This window comes from Panulirus ornatus, chromosome 13, assembly GCF_036320965.1.
Source record: "Panulirus ornatus isolate Po-2019 chromosome 13, ASM3632096v1, whole genome shotgun sequence".
Taxonomy (NCBI): Eukaryota; Metazoa; Arthropoda; class Malacostraca; order Decapoda; family Palinuridae; genus Panulirus; species Panulirus ornatus.
Window position 1 is genome coordinate 16,391,002 of NC_092236.1, and position 18,516 is coordinate 16,409,517.

General features: G+C 42.6%; 1 long non-coding RNA gene across 1 annotated transcript in view; it reads right to left on the reverse strand.

Moving 5' to 3' along the window:
* Positions 1 to 18,516, reverse strand: part of LOC139752596 (uncharacterized) — a 901,151-nt gene that overhangs the window by 533,594 nt on the left and 349,041 nt on the right. The window lies entirely within an intron of this gene.

Sequence of the window (18,516 nt, forward strand, 5' to 3'; positions counted from 1 at the left end):
GTCATCTGCCTCATGCTTCACGTCATACCGCGTCCGTCTCTGCCAGGAAATGACAACACGGCACGGCGTGTCATGGTTACCTGTGTCACGATGGTGCCATGTCATGCAGCGACGGTACACACAAATACACGCACCTCTTGCCACATAAACATGAAGTGAGTTTATTCATACCAGGATCTTAAGACAATGTGAATTTCTGATTTTTCATGGAGTCTAAAACCGGATTTAGATGTATCAAATAAGATAAGAAAATATCACACCTGGTCTCAGGACATAACATGGAATTAAGCAAGAGACTTGTTAAAAAGGATGTAAATAAATGCTTTTATAGCATATATGAGTGTTGGATGAATGGAATAAGAGGAATATGAGGGCACAATTCCTGCAAACAGCACTCATGAATTTAATAAGCTGTATAACCGTTGACAATGTTCAAGAGATGGGGCTCCATGAGTGTAAAATTCCCTCCCGTAGAGTACAAATAGGTAATTAAACACAAACACACACACACACACACACACGTTTACAAAGTCCTGTCTCTTTTGATAAATGAAATACGTTCTAGCTAAGTTACAAATATCCTTTATGCACCAAAATCATCCCAATAAGCCCATTTAGTCTCTTTTCACTAAACATTCACAAAAATCATATGTGTACATATATATATATATATATATATATATATATATATATATATATATATATATATATATATATATATATAAATATATATATATATATATATATATATATATATATATATATATATATATATATATATATATATATATATATATAAACACGATGTGAAAAATAACTTTCTTATCAATGAAAATATATAGCTTCCACAAAAAAATCTAGAGAAAACATTAATAATGTTCACTTATGTTGTCTATAAATGTCATGATAATCAAAGCTTCAATAAAGACATGAAGACCAATAATAATGCGGAAACAATTCCATCCTGGGTCTCGTTCAGCGATTCACCGCGAGCAACAAACCCGAAAAAATATGCTTACCCAGTCAAGGTCATCCATCATTCTCAGCATGATACTGAACACTCCACTGTCCAACACTCTCTAGCATCCACCACTCTCCACTACACTCAACTCTCCATCACCACCCAGCGTTCCCCAACACCCAACATTCCCCAACATCCATCATTCCCCAACATCCATCATTCCCCAACATCCATCATTCCCCAACACCCAGCATTCCCCAACACCCAACATTCCCCAACATCCATCATTCCCCAACACCCAGCATTCCCCAACACCCAGCATTCCCCAACGCCCAGCGTTCCCCAACACCCAACATTCCCCAACACCCAGCATTCCCCAACACCCAGCATTCCCCAACACCCAGCATTCCCCAACACCCAGCGTTCCCCAACACCCAACATTCCCCAACATCCATCATTCCCCAACACCCAGCATTCCCCAACATCCATCATTCCCCAACACCCAACATTCCCCAACACCCAACATTCCCCAACATCCATCATTCCCCAACACCCAGCATTCCCCAACACCCAGCATTCCCCAACACCCAGCATTCCCCAACATCCATCATTCCCCAACACCCAGCATTCCCCAACACCCAACATTCCCCAACACCCAACATTCCCCAACATCCATCATTCCCCAACACCCAGCATTCCCCAACATCCATCATTCCCCAACACCCAACATTCCCCAACATCCATCATTCCCCAACACTCAGCATTCCCCAACATCCATCATTCCCCAACACCCAGCATTCCCCAACACCCAACATTCCCCAACATCAAACACTCAACACCCAGGTTTTCGGCTGGGTGATTTCCACCCGTTCAGGTGTGTGTGTGTGTGTGCGTGTGTGTGTGTGTGTGTGTGTGTGTGCAGGGTCTCGATGTGATTCACGCTAACGCCAAACATGAGAACATCTTTTTCATACATCAAAAGCGTTCCAACTAAGACAGAAATACCATTCTCAACACAATGGTCCCCAGAAGCCTATCTCGAGTTTCTTTTCAATAAACATGTGTGAAAAAACGTTTCTTCCCAAAAGCCTATCTCGAGTTTCTTTTAAATAAACATGTGTGGAAAAAACGTTTCTTCCCAAAAGCCTATCTCGAGTTTCTTTTCAATAAACATGTGTGAAAAAACGTTTCTTCCCAAAAGCCTATCTCGAGTTTCTTTTAAATAAACGTGTGAAAAAACGTTTCTTCCCAAAAGCCTATCTCGAGTTTCTTTTAAATAAACATGTGTGAAAAAACGTTTCGACATGGAATCACAAATTGAGAATATCATTTTTTCCCAAGATTCATACGTAAAAACTGTACTGCTTCTACATGATACATGAAAAATTCAGCTATAATGTGTATAAATTCTATCAAAATCAAAGCTTAAATAAAGATATGAGGATTACTAATTCTGGGACAGTTCTATTCGCTTGCGAACCGGATCTCGGGGTCTCTCGTTCACCACTCCCGTTAAACAAATCTATAATTTCGGTGAAAAATGGCTTACGCCGTCAGTTTGTCTTCTCTATCCCAATGGATGGCGCCAGAGGTTTTCAAATCCATTTGTTGCCTATTGTGACGAGCGCTTAAGATCTTCGTGGCATTAACACCTGAATGTTTATATTTTCCTAAATGTCTGTACACCAACTAGGGTTGCATTATGATCATTAACCACTGTTCTTATATTCACTTGGATGAAAGCAGTTTTTCACAACGTATCACTGAGGTAACACGGCATCAAAACTGTTCAAAACAGCTACATAAACACAGATACATTGGCTACATCCTGACGGTGCCAATGGTCTGGGTCAACTGATGGTACAGTGTTTTACCAAGGAGGACGTCTTTACGAAGTAAGACTATGTCATATTACCAGTATTTCTGAAGAGTTGTGAGTAAGCGCCACTAGCGCCATCTCATCATTAAACTCGTAACTTTCGAACGAGAACGCGAAGAGAATGACGGTTTGAACGAAATGAACTACTTTGTGGGTGAAGAAAAAAAAAAAAAAATGGGCTTGATGAATAACTTATACTTGAACAGGAAGAATTCGTTTTAATTACAATCACTGTTTGTAGAGACGTCTATAAGATTTCAAACAGTTATGGTAACCATTTGCTTTTTACCTTCTAGAATCACAGAAATCGGTGAGACGTCAGATGACTGTGCGTAATTCTGCTTACTCTACAGAGAGAGAGAGAGAGAGAGAGAGAGAGAGAGAGAGAGAGAGAGAGAGAGAGAGAGAGAGAGAGAGAGAGAGAAGTCAGCTCCTCCAATCCACGTGGACGCACGATATGTGCAGCTACCTTCGTTGCGAAACTATTAGCACAGAATGTCAGCAAAGCAGACGACAAGCACACACAACAGTTGACTGATTCTTGTGATACTATCTGATCGCTGACGTAGCAACGAAAGTAGACACCATAAAACGGTTTAACGCCAGTTTGGGAGAGAAAATTTACTAGCTACGTTCTCCTTGCTTGGACACACATACCAGAAGAGATCCAGCCACCGGGGAAGCCAATGGCATGTCAGGATAGCAAGTGATACAAAATAAAACTATAACTGAAAATTCAATGTCCTCTGTACGATTTATTTATCCAAGTGGATAAACGTTCAACACTTTCCAACACCCAGGATTCCCCAACACCCGACACTCCCCAGCATCCACTATTCCCTATCACTCCTCAACACTCTCAGGTCGGGTGAGTCCTGGCGGTGCCGTTTAGGGGGAAAATTCGTCTGCTAACGTGGGGAGAAAAGGCGGGCGAAATCGGAGGTATGGACTGTGTGGTCCTCATTCCGCGCCGTTAGGGTAGGTGTGAAAAACAGAAATCCACACATTTACAAAACGTGAGTTTTTGTTTCACTTATAAACTATCGTTACTCATGATGCAAATGCAGTGATGATCTTGATTGAATAAACAACCTCGAATCAGTTGAATGAACCATTTTGTCCCAAATACTCAATTCCGCTCCTGCCTACCCTATTTTGTGTTACACATTTTAGTAACATCAATGAATACACTGATCAACTACAACAGCAATGTTGATTAACTTGTTAACAGTTATCTCTATCTGTAAAAATAATCGATCTCCACCCGATTGTGGTGGACCTTCGACTGCACCAAACACACAGGATTCGTTCCACATGAACGTGAAACTCCAACCACACCAACAGATAGGAACCGCTCCTCGTGAATGTGAAGCTTCGACTACACTAACACACGGGATTCGTTCCACATGAATGTGAAGCTTCGACAACACCAACGCATGGGATCCAGAAATAACTTCGAGAGGCTCTACAAGGCGTGGATAGATACCTGTCTGTCCTCTGATTTTTGTTACAATCTGCAATACCAACTTTACATACTATCTTTTTATATAATGACTTACGAAAAGTCAGTTCTGATCTTATGAATTCATTTTATGTGTTTCCGAGTCGATTGCGGTCTACGTCATGGAAAATGTGGTAATATTTCACCATAAGGACACGCGTTTTCAAGGTCACAGCATTGAAGGAAAATTGTACGAATAGATTCCTTACAATGTGTGGATAGAAAGTTTGGGAAATCAAGTGCACTGCCTTCAACTCCATCAATTTAAGGTCCTCGTGAAGTGGGCAGGGCTTTGAAAAAGTGGGAAATTACGGGACCCCCCCCCAAAAAAAAAACCATTAAAAACGAACACTTAAGAGTGTAAGTAATGCGTTCTTAACACCATCCAATTACAGCAATAAGTTAACGAACAGGAGTGATGCCCAAGGCATTTCCATGTCATGAGAAAAATGACCATCCTGCGAAGGCTGACCAAACACATTCATCTGGCGCTTGTTCGGATTCTACCGAGCTTTATTCGCTTCTTGTGCCAATAAATAAACCGAATGGAGAGTATTATAGCAATAAGAATTGCCTATAAGGTCTAAGAATACCCATATCCTTTAATATCTATGTATTCCACTGAATGCCGCCATGCGTCGTAACGTTTGAGTCCCACTGAATACGAGGTTTGCAAATATGTTGGGCTGGACGAGTACAAATGCCTGCATAAATTTAGGGATCGAACAAAAATCTCTAAAACCTGTGCCAAACAGGGTTAGATTCTAAATCTATATATAGACATCTGAACTTAAATGTCTACCTTCCAAATCAAACGAATCATGGTGCTTCTCATTAAAGCACATGTTTTGATGTATCAGAATTTCACAGGGCATCTGAAGCGTAAAAATAAGCACATAAACTGTATGTTACTACGAGTATTTAACATTATTCAACTGTTATGTAAACCCCCTCATAATCCTACCACTATATATTCAAATCACTCTTTACAGTGGCAACAACCATCCCACAAGAGTACAACACGGACCATACTTCTACAAAACGCGCGTCTGTATTGTGTAAAATTTTACCCAAAATTCCCAGTGGCTGTAAAAGGTGATATTATTTATCATCCCTGTGAGTCAAGCTGGGATCATCATACCCGGATGATTGTCTGACTGTCTGCATGTCTGTCTAGCCTCACTCCCTCTAGACTGTTTGGTGGAACTCCAACAAACCTGGCAGTGTTATCTGATCGTACAAAGAGTCTGTCTGTCGGTACTCAAACTCCCTCGAGACTGTTTGGTGGGATTCCAACAAACTTGGCGGTGTTATTTGATTATACAGAAACGAACACTACACACGTTAAACATATAGTAATGAGTTATCCCTACTAATCATATTCTCTCTCATTGCCAATAACCACTGAAAACGTGTGAAGTCGTGACGTCATAAAAGACTGAAGGCAACGGGAGCACTGCGGGTGAACCCCCGACCCACTCAGGGTTTCGAATCTTAATCTGCTTCACGTTAAGAGCCAAACATATATATAATACATCCCCTTGTGTATGATGAAATACGTTCTACCTCAGAGGGAATTAATTCATCTTCATCGATATGATCCCAAAAAGCTCATCTGGGGTTACTTTTCAATAAACATTTACGAAGAAAAAAAAAATTCTACACGGAATCATGTAAGAGTATACTTTTTTTTATTCCAAGATTCATATGCTAAAATGTAAAGCTTCAACATACTCCACAAATAACATATCCATTCAGCTATACTATCGATAAATTTCATCAGAATTCAACTTGAATAAAGATATGAAACTGATGAGGATACTTATATTCTGGTGTTGAGGTCTCGTTCAGTGCTTCACCGCGGTCGTCAAACATGCCTATGGGTTCAACCAAAAACTGCTCACAGCGTCTGTGTGACTTCCTTCTCCAAATGGATAGCGCCATTTTACTGGCTCATGTGACGATAGCTTACGATTCTCATGTCATTAACAACTGAATGTTTACACTTTTTATACGTCTGTACAGTGAATGGAAGATGCTGAAGGATTATTAGCCAATGTTCTTATATTCACTTAGTCTCACAGAAGATCAAACGGGTTAAAACAACGACGCAAACGCAGACACACTGGCCATATCCTCAAGGCGCCGGTGTTCTGGTTAAACTGTTAATGCAAAGTTGGACCACGGAAGATGTCTTTATCAAGTATGACTATCTCAGATTACCAATATTTTTGAGAGGTGTCAAAAGGTGCCACAACCGCCATCTTATCATTAAGCCTGTATCTTGCAAACGAACGAGTTGAGAACGGTTAGAGCAAACTGAACTAACTCGTAAGTATCATGTCACAAAAGATTAGCTTGATAAATAATATATGCTTATGAAGACCATCGAGGATTCATTTAATTTCAATCACTATTTGTGGAAAATCTATCAGATTTCGCACAGTTATTGTACCAATTAGCTCTTTACTTTTTAAATGAATGACTGTGTACATCAGGCAATCCTTGTGGCACTAACTGACTGCTAAGATAACAACTAAAACAGAAACCAGATATCGCTTTTACGCCAACTCTAGGAAAGTAATATGTCCTTATTAGATCGTTCTTGTTTGGACAGATATGCCAGCTGTATGATGAGTGGTCTAGCCGCCAGCAACGCAAATGACACGCATGAAAACCAGAGGTACACAATAAAACCGTAATGTACCTTACATGTGATATTTTACATGTACATTCACTATTGAGAAGCGTAAGAAAATAAACATTCAACACTCCTCCACCATTCAGCACTCCCCAACACTTCCCTACCAACCAGCATTCCCCAACGCCTAACACTTCCCTAACACTTAACAAAACCTCTAACGCCCAACACTCCAACATCCAACACTCCCTTGATACTCAACGTTCCCTAACACCCAATACTCCTCCAGCACCGAGCACTCCAACACCCCAACACTTTCCCAGCATCCAACACCAAACACTCCCCAACACAAGAGAACGCTCGCCAAGTCACCACTATAATTAGGCTAGTCACCTCCCATCAGGTGAGTGGCTGGTCTTAGGAGACCAGGTTACAAACTGGATATTGAATATGCAAATGAGATCGTCTTCGAGCTAATTAAATGATCATACGGATGTATAATTGAATAATAATATGATGACGAATATTCCCACTAGTGGCTTGTGTGTTTCTGGGAACACGAAGGACCAAAGTCCCGTGAAATTTGTTAATGCAATAATCAAAATTGACATTTGCAGGTGCGATTTTCTTCACCCAACACTATTATCTTTAATCTTTATCAATCAACCTTCGATTAAAAAAAAAAAAAAAAGAGAACCAGAAACGTTGCTGTTATCAGCAGACAAGTAGGGAACAGGTCTTAAAGATTAGTATTAAGAGTTGTAACAGAAACTTCAAGTTACAGATTGATTTTGTACGTTTACGGACATTATCTGTTTTCGTGGAGTCGGGCTCTGCCTTTACCGTGAAGCCTCGTGGGTAATTTAAGGAGTCGGGCTTTGCCTTTACCGTGAAGCCTCGTGGGTAATTTGAGGAGTCGGGCTTTGCCTTTACCGTGAAGCTTCGTGGGTAATTTGAGGAGTCGGGCTCTGCCTTTACCGTGAAGCTTCGTGGGTAATTTAAGGAGTCGGGCTCTGCCTTTACCGTGAAGCCTCGTGGGTAATTTGAGGAGTCGGGCTCTGCCTTTACCGTGAAGCTTCGTGGGTAATTTGAGGAGTCGGGCTCTGCCTTTACCGTGAAGCTTCGTGGGTAATTTAAGGAGTCGGGCTCTGCCTTTACCGTGAAGCCTCGTGGGTAATTTAAGGAGTCGGGCTCTGCCTTTACCGTGAAGCTTCGTGGGTAATTTAAGGAGTCGGGCTTTGCCTTTACCGTGAAGCCTCGTGGGTAATTTGAGGAGTCGGGCTTTGCCTTTACCGTGAAGCTTCGTGGGTAATTTGAGGAGTCGGGCTCTGCCTTTACCGTGAAGCTTCGTGGGTAATTTGAGGAGTCGGGCTCTGCCTTTACCGTGAAGCTTCGTGGGTAATTTGAGGAGTAGGGCTCTGCCTTTACCGTGAAGCTTCGTGGGTAATTTGAGGAGTCGGGCTCTGCCTTTACCGTGAAGCTTCGTGGGTAATTTGAGGAGTCGGGCTCTGCCTTTACCGTGAAGCTTCGTGGGTAATTTGAGGAGTCGGGCTCTGCCTTTACCGTGAAGCTTCGTGGGTAATTTGATTTTCAGCTTGATATTGTGGCGCAACGCGGAAGCTTCTTGACGAGTTACGGAGTGTCGTTGGTATTTAACCTTGGTGGCACGTGCGTACTGGAAGGGCCCTACTTCATGAGATGTCTTCTTCCACACACACACACACACACGCGCGCATATATAAACAAATTTAATGTAAATAAAAATGCATACGTACTTACGAACGAATAAATGAACGGTATAATGCACGTTATCTCCCTCTCTGCACTCTCTCTCTCTCTCTCTCTCTCTCTCTCTCTCTCTCTCTCTCTCTCTCTCTCTCTCTCTCTCCTTCTCTACCCTTGTCCTCTTCCCACCCCATCTCCTCCCTCCCAACACACACACACACACACACACGTTCAATGGGCCCATGCCTGATATAAAGACAGTCAGACAGTTATATATACAGACAGATACATGGATATACATACATATGCATATAATTTTCCTCTCGCAAATACTATGGAATGTGCGTTTTTCCTTTGAACTCTTAATGTAGCACTATCCAATAAGGACTGCTTTTATATTTACCTAAAACAGTTCCTCTTTTCTAGCCCACGTCTACTTAAAAAGTAAAATCTAACATGTGTTTTCATTATCCATTCAGGTCTTTTAGGAAAGTTATTACTTTTTTATGGCTTATTTGACTATAGAAGCAATTTCAACCCAAAGGGACGTATCCTTATTATGCAACACTTTTAGATACATATACAAATTGTCAGGTGCTCGGTCGACCGAAGACGACCAATTCTACGTCAGCAGAAACGTTAGAGGAACACAGAGAATAAGTGTTGGCAGTATCCAGGGGTTCGATGTAGGGGGGCGTTCGGTATATCGGGGTGGAGGGATATTCATAGGTTCAGCCAGGCGAAGATTATGGGGCTGACTTAGCACCATCATCCGCGACCCAGGGGAAGGAGGCCCAAATGCCTCCAAAGCCGACACCTCGGGACTAAGTGAACATGTGGAAAACTGAGTGTAAAACTTCCTCCCCGCTCGGTACCAATAGGTACTTACACACACGTGAATACAATTAGGTAACTACATTTAAGGAAAGACTCAAATAACCCTTATGAATGAGATGAATTAAGTTTCTAACTTTAGGTGAAATTGTGTTAAGAGCTGCGAGGGTCGAAAAGAAAATGTAATACATCAGGGAATCAGGGAGATTGATGGAGCAGGTGTTTGAGGTAGAGGGTTAATGAGGCTATAGGGAGTAGGATGCTAGGGAGAAGAACAGCTGAGGGTGAGGCTGATGGAGGACAGTCGCTGAGGGGGTTGGTGAGGTACGTTGGAGAGAGAGAGAGAGAGAGAGAGAGAGAGAGAGAGAGAGAGAGAGAGAGAGAGAGAGAGAGAGAGAGAGAGAGAGAGAGAGAGAGGCGCGCTGGAGAGACCTATGATCTGAGAGTAAACAAGGATGGTTTCAAAAGGTGAAAACGCTGAAAACTGCCAAGAGCCATGGAGATATCGGAGGAGTGGGGGGGAAGCTGCTAATGAGGGATGAAAGTGCAAGGAAAACTGGACTTGTGGGTGAGAGGACGCAGTAGGGACGGAAGGCAAGAGGGTTTGTTGGTCTCCACTATCTGCCTCTGCCTCGTACTTCAACCTGGATCATTAGACGCTGAGGGAAGGGTCTCTCTCTCTCTCCCCTCAGCGTTGGTCCTGCATGGGTTCCTCAGGTCAAGAGATACTCCCATTCCCTTAATTCACACGAGGTATTCGCACAGTATGAATGACCTATCTTCGTTCTCAATAAACCTTAAGAGAACGACATGAGTTAGTCCCTTTACCTCTCCCTTCCACATTGTTGACTCGTAGGTTCGATGTTGATCCGCTTATTATGTAGCTTCATACTGTTCATAATTTTTTTTTTCGGATATCCTGTCCTCGATACACTCATAATGGCGCTTTCATTTCTAGTTCGTTTATGATCCAGGGTGACCCCTCTAAGTTTTCATCTTTCATATATATTAATATATATATATATATATATATATATATATATATATATATATATATATATATATATATATATATATATATATAATGCCTAAACCTCTACAGAAGTTTTCAAGCGCCCTGTTACCTCCATATGGACAAGAATCCAACGTGCACCCTCTCGTCAATCACTCCCATGCAACAAAACTCCTATTATTCTGGATGTAACATACGACACACACACATGACATTCACTTCCCACACCGCAAACTTCGACACAAAGGCAACAAGCAAGCTAAACGCCTACAGACGAATGTCTGGTGCCAGATTTGGACAAGAATATTATCCCCTAGCATCCTCCCCATTCAATTCATCTTTGCTACCCAAACTATACTTCACCTAAACCGTCATCCACCCTGCTGTTTAAAAGCAAATACAATAAAGTTGCAACCCATATAAAAAAGAAAGAGCACTCGGAACATTCACTGGCTGCCTAGCAACCAGAAGCACTCAAGACCAACACACTGAAACAAATATTCTCCAAATATGATTATACTTGCTACTCAAGTCTTTATAACGACACAAAACCATTCTCAGAGAGAGAGAGAGAGAGAGAGAGAGAGAGAGAGAGAGAGAGAGAGAGAGAGAGAGAGAGAGAGAGAGAGAGAGAGAGAGAGAGAGAGAGAGAGAGAGAGAGAGAGAGAGAGAGAGAGAGAGAGAGAGAGAGAGAGAGAGAGAGAGAGAGAGAGAGAGAGAGAGAGAGAGAGAGAGAGAGAGAGAGAGAGAGAGAGAGAGAGAGAGAGAGAGAGAGAGAGAGAGAGAGAGAGAGAGAGAGAGAGAGAGAGAGAGAGAGAGAGAGAGAGAGAGAGAGAGAGAGAGAGAGAGAGAGAGAGAGAGAGAGAGAGAGAGAGAGAGAGAGAGAGAGAGAGAGAGAGAGAGAGAGAGAGAGAGAGAGAGAGAGAGAGAGAGAGAGAGAGAGAGAGAGAGAGAGAGAGAGAGAGAGAGAGAGAGAGAGAGAGAGAGAGAGAGAGAGAGAGAGAGAGAGAGAGAGAGAGAGAGAGAGAGAGAGAGAGAGAGAGAGAGAGAGAGAGAGAGAGAGAGAGAGAGAGAGAGAGAGAGAGAGAGAGAGAGAGAGAGAGAGAGAGAGAGAGAGAGAGAGAGAGAGAGAGAGAGAGAGAGAGAGAGAGAGAGAGAGAGAGAGAGAGAGAGAGAGAGAGAGAGAGAGAGAGAGAGAGAGAGAGAGAGAGAGAGAGAGAGAGAGAGAGAGAATGTCATATATTTTCTCCCATAAACAGACCCTCCTTTAGAAAAGAAAAATGACTTTCTATAAAACATAATCTTTTAGCACACTACTCTCGAGGGAGGAGGAAGTCTTTGGCTCAACCACCAAACTCCTCCAACACCATCCAACCTATTGATCTCTCTCCTCCTCACCCCTAACACACCCCGCTGGAAACTCCTCTTTGCTGCTGACACTTGACTTTTATGGCAGTCATTCCCCATCCAAGGCTCAATACTCTACGTATGGTCGATGGCTATGTAGTACCTTCATATCCTCCTGCTCTCGTATTCACTCCATCTTTTTTATGTCTTTCGGTAACTTGACCTGTCTCTCTTATATCTCTTATTCCCCTCACCGTGGGGTGGACTCCTCGTTTTATTATATATATATATATATATATATATATATATATATATATATATATATATATATATATATATATTCCTAAGAGTCCACAGGGAATATCTTGATCACGCGCAAAATTGTGATCCTTTCCAATATATATATATATATATATATATACTCCTATGAATCCACGGGGAAATAAACACGATAAGTTCCCAAGTGCACTTTTGTGTAATAATCACATCATCAGAGGAGATACGAGAAATAAAGATAACAATCATTATACAACGAAGAGACGTAGCTAGGACGCCGTTGACGTGGACAAGATTGCAGTTGAATTTCTTAAGGGGGAGATTGTGTTGTTGACTCGATCCTCACTGTATGTGTGACTCATAGCGAGGTACCTGAGGATTGGCGGAATATCTGTATAGCGCTACTGTATATAGACAAGGGGAGCAAAAGTGAATGTTCGTATGCAGATAAATAAATGTGTTGCGTGAGTCTGTTAGCCTGTATGTGAAAGTAGTGATTGCAAGGCTGGTAGCAAGCACAGAGCTTCAGACTAGGGAGGAGCAACGTGGCTTTAGGAGCGGTAGAAGATGTATGGATAAAGGTGTTACTTCGAAGGATATGTGCGAGAAATATTTTGAGTTTCGAAAGGATTCATGCACGACATTAATGAATCTGGAGAAAGTGTATGATGGGGCCAATAGAGATGCTCTCTGGAAGATGGTACAAATATATGGTGTGCGAGAAATGCTGCAAAAATAAATTAAAATGTTTTTTTTAAGTGAGTAAGGCGTGTGTGTGAGCAGGAGGAGGGTGATTTGTTCCATGTGTAGGTGGGTCTGCTGCAAGGGTGGGTGATGTCACCTTTCACCTTGGCTGTTTAATTTGTTTATGGATCTGGTGGTGAGGGAGGTGAACGCAAGTATCTTGGAAAGAGGAGCAGGCAGGTAGTCTGTTGAGGATGGAATGGCACAGGGAAGTGAGTCAGTTGTTGTTTGCTGATGACACGACGCTGGTGGCAGATTCCAGTGAGAAACAACGAAGACTGATAGCTACGTTTGGGAGAGTGTGCGAAAGGAGAAAGCTGTGGGCAAATATGAATAAAAGCGAGGTTAGTAGGTGTAGAACTGGAAACATAAGTTGGCTGGAGTGTGATTTTCACTGGAGACAACCAGAAAGAAGTGGGGAATTGAGGATACCTGGGAGTGAATATGGTAGCAGATGGAACAATGGAAGCTTAAGTGAACAACAGGGTGGGTGTGGGGGCTAAGGTATTGGGGCATTGAGGAAGTATGGAGATAAAGGTCACTGTCTTTAAGGGCAAAATTGGGAATGTATGATGCTATGATAGACAGTGATGTATAGATGCGGGGCGTGGACCCTAGACGAGAAAGAGTGTGAATGTGTGGGAAATGAAAAACTTGAGGACAATACGTGGTGTAGCAAGGGTTAATCGAGTGAGAAATGATAAGGTTAGAGAGAGGTGTGGAAATAAGAAGAGTATAGTTAAAAGAGGTGAAGAGGGTGTACTAAAATGGTTTGGACGTGTGGAGAGGATGAGTGAGAGGCTGACAACGTGGGTATAAGCGTCGGAAATGGAAGGGACAAAGAGAATAGGAGTGACCAAATTTGAGGTGGAAGGTTGAAATATTTAAGATTTCTTTGTGCTCGGGGGCATGAACATGCAGGAAGGTGAAAGGCATGCATGGGATAAATTGAATTGGAGCCACATGGTCTACAGGGGGCAACGTGCTGTCAATGAGATGAACCAGGGAATATGAAGTAGTCGGAAGAAACCACGGGAAAGTCTATGAGGCATGGTTTTGGATAGGAGGCTGTGGTTTCAGTGCATTACACATGAAAGCTACAGAATGGATGTGAACGAATAAGAACCTCTCTCTGTCTGTTCCTGGCGCTACCTCGCTAATGCAGGAAACGGCGAATAAGTAAGAAAGAGCGAAATGTCCATGAAGCACAGACTCATTTGCTAAAGAGCAGGATGCAAGCATGAAATAAAAAGGAGCCATAAACTGCAGATATTTACAGCACGGCTTACTTATCATTTGTCTCCATAGCAATGGAAGCCACAAAGGGAAAACCTAATGGCATCGTTAAGGAAGTAAAAATATGACGTAAAAGTACGGTATACAGGAGTAGTGTCTGGGAGCAAAAATAACAAGAGACCGACCCCTCTCTTCCTCCTCCTGCAAGAAAGGCATAAGACGAACATTAATTCTGAGGAGCTCACAATCTTCGCAGTCATTCCGCATCTCTCTCTCTCTCTCTCTCTCTCTCTCTCTCTCTCTCTCTCTCTCTCTCTCTCTCTCTCTCTGTCAAGCTGAGCGAAACGTCCTCTCCCAGAAAAGTCATCTCAGTCTCTCTCCTCCTCCTCCCTCGTGATGTCCTAAGACGCCAACGACATCCGCTTCCTCGAAGAGGAGTATTGGAAAGGGAATCACAGAAAATGTGATGAAGAAAAAAAAGGAGATAAGGTGGAAAAATGAAGTGCTTCAGATGGATGGACCACTTACTAATCCTCTGGCAGAAATAGGGATGCACACACACACACACACACACACACACACACACACACACACACACGGGCCTCCGCGGTGTATTGGTTAGCGTTACTGAGTGAACACAGGCTAACTCGGGGTCGGTCCCACATGGGGTTCGAATCCTGGGTGTGGTAGTAGGCCCCCACCCACCCTCGGGTGAGTCGATAAATGGGTATCTGGCTTAGGCTGGTGTGTGTGTGTGTGTGTGTGTGTGTGTGTGTGTAGTTACTATTTAACTGTGTTTGTTTTTGTGCTTTTGTTCTTTAACTAATTCTACCTATATCTTACAATTCATGTTTGTAGTTCAGTTTTCTTTTCAAACGATGAGGCTAAAAAAAAAATCCCCACATCGTAATCCCTCTCGAGACAACAGTTCGGTAAATCCCACGTAAATAATTGGGAAATAAATGTCATACATTCTCTCTCTCTCTCTCTCTCTCTCTCTCTCTCTCTCTCTCTCTCTCTCTCTCTCTCTCTCTCTCTCTCTCTCTCTCTCTCCACAGACACTGGCTACTGTGATATTAGACGGTGAAGTATACGTGGCTTTTTCTTCTGTTGACGGTGTTGTCCTCGAAGATCGTAGTGCATCTGTACCGATTGTGGCACAGTGGACTTCGTCTGTCTTTATTTTAAACTTTTAGTTACTTTATTCGTGGTGGGTGAAAATATTCACGTGGGGAATAACAAGCAATGTTTAAAATTTGTCCTTATGTTATTTTACCCCTTGCAAAATATTGTCAGTATTTGAGATCAAAGATCACGCACTTATTTTCTATCGTCGGGTCACATATCCTCCGGCTTTAGAAAATGATAAGATTTACACTGAAAAAAAAAATTGATAGAATAAAATCCACTGACGATGCTAACACGTGCAATAGCAAAGGCCTTATAACCGGTCCAATGGCCTTTATTCTGAAGACTTTTAAGAATAAATCCATCTAATCTATACGTTCGTCTGAGCTACCTGTCCCAGCACCCAGCCACGCCCTTGCGACAGCAGCAGCAGCAGCAACGTTCGTCAGTTCCTGGGACTCTCTCTCTCTCTCTCTCTCTCTCTCTCTCTCTCTCTCTCTCTCTCTCTCTCTCTCTCTCTCTCTCTCGGGTCTCCAACTTTCCATCCAACTTATGAACATTCACAGCTTCTGGCACACTCGCCTGATTAACTCGATGGCTCTAGGATAAAACCCTCATGTGATTAATTTTCTCCAAATGCTTTTTAAAGGCTGCCTTAATGTCTCGGGCGTGCAAATGAGGAGCATTTTTTGCCCCCCCCCCCTCTTTCTCCGGCTGTGGGGTGTGTGTGTGGGGGGGAGTTTGAAGCGAGGGACTCAATGAACGTGGGGGAGCTTTATGAAAGCCGTTCCAGAGTGCTGGATAATCCAGGACAAATGACCTCACTCTAGGTAAATTCTCCTCGCTAAGTGTGTCAAGTCTTGTGATCAAAGGATTAAAGAACCATTTTTCAAGATTATAAACACGATGATGCTGCCCGGCTGCTGGATGTGGACGAAGAGAAGCGAATATATGAAAGACAGCAGCTCGTTCCTGGTCAAGATTATGCTAGAGGTTACGTCTGTTTGTGTTACAAGTTTCAACATTGAGTATATATATATATATATATATATATATATATATATATATATATATATATATATATATATATATATATATATATATACATATATACACTTCTTGTCAAACCATGGTTCCACAAGTATATAATACTTAAGGACCATGTAACACAACTCTTTTGCTCTTAATTCAAAAGACTGATTAGGTATTCAGCAATTCAGCAGGGGCCGAGTGCATCATTACAGCGTCCACTACACTTCGCTGTGAGCGATGTATCACACACACACACACACACACACACACACACACACACACACACACACACACACAACCATATCTCAGTTACCTCCCATCACTGGTCGTGTCTCATCGGCAAATTTGATACAGATGAAAGTAACGGGTCACATTCGTCCTAACAATTACATTAAATGTTACCAAAGCAATTTCGGGGAACCTGAACACCACGAACTTTTCTCTCGTATGTCTCTTTCCAAATATTCAAATGAATATTCTTTGATGGATTCTTTCCTTCGCATTTAAGATATCTGAGATGAGATCATCCTTTTCACAAATCAGTACGTAGCTCTAGTTCATTACCTCCAGGTGACTCTATGTGTGCTCGTAATGACAATGTAATTGAAAGTTTGGATGGTTCATTTCCTAGGAAGATGTTTCCCTTCAGCCAAGTACCTAGATCACGTGGTGTTGTGATGACTAAGTGCGTTCGCCACAACAAAATCTACCAACCTTGTACCCGGATTCAGCTCTTCTCATCGTCCCAACCGTGCAACTGAAACAGAGTCCTCACATCTCCAGCTTCGTCCCAACGTTACACGACATGTGAGAGTTTTGTACATCTAGCCTATTATAACTGTCCATGTGATTTACCGCTTCCCTTTGTGTTTCTGATGTCATATCGGTGTCTTAAGAAACAACCTAACCTAACCTAACCTAACCTAACCTAACCTAACCTAACCTAACCTAACTTAACCTAAACTAACCTAACCTACTATAACTGTCCATTTGACTTACTGATTCCCTGTGTGTTTATGACGTCACATCGGTGTCTTAAGAAATAACCAGCCACATTTCAGAGACTTCTGTTCTTTTTTTTTCGGTAAGAAAGTCGTATCAACAGTATCATTTCCTCTCATCCCCATAACTTCAGATTTACTTTAGAACTGTATCAGTATCAAGTGATTTTACTACTTATACACACGTGAGAACCGCCTTTCTTAGGAAATCTACAATGTTATCATAAAAACCACCTCCACATAAGTAACACATGACTGTTTTGATTCACACATGACTACACTAACCATACACCTCTGTATAACTAACACATGACAGTCCTGGTCTACACAAAACTACACTAACGATACACCTCTACATAAGCTAACACATGACTGTTATATAATCTACACATGACTACAGTAACGATACACCCACCCAGTATGGAGGAACACCCCCAGGAGAACCTTATCTACGTTTCGGAAAAGATCTAAGACAGTTCTGAGGAAGGTTTCATCATCACCAAAAGAACCCTGATGGCGTCGCATGAACAGACGGGCGCCGTAACAACTCCAGATATATATCACAGTGGTCACTGCCGGAACTCCTCCTTGTTGAGGCATGACTTCACTGCAGGCTCGTCGGATCCTGGCTGGGTCCCATGACTGGTCAGCTCTTTACCCATAGTGAAGTACATGACACACACACACACACACACACACACACACACACACACACACACACACACACACACACTCACTCGACGATCACCTTTTTTTTCTTTTTTTGGTGCGAGAGGTTCTGAGGGATATGGTCAATGATGGCTTTTGCCTCTATCAAACAGCATGCCAACCCCGGGGTTCAATCAACCACACGCCACGAACGTCCAAAGATCATGCAAATCTCGGACGTTGAAGCACGGCAGAAATGGCGCGTCTCATGCATAAGTATCGCCCGCTGCAACAATACCGTCACTGTGGCATTGGCTCTCGTGTTCACTCCTGCACCAGTGCTCACATCTCCTCCGCCAGCATGTGAGGCGCACAACATTACCGTTGTCCCTCCCACGCTGACCACGATGGCTCTGTTGCACGGATAACCAGAGGCGACATACCATATCCCACAGCTCCTCTTGCCTCAGCTCTCTTCCTCGCCTAATCTCCCTCGGTAATGCAGTACAGTTACACAAAAGATCTGTCGCGTGACGCCATTAATATCACCG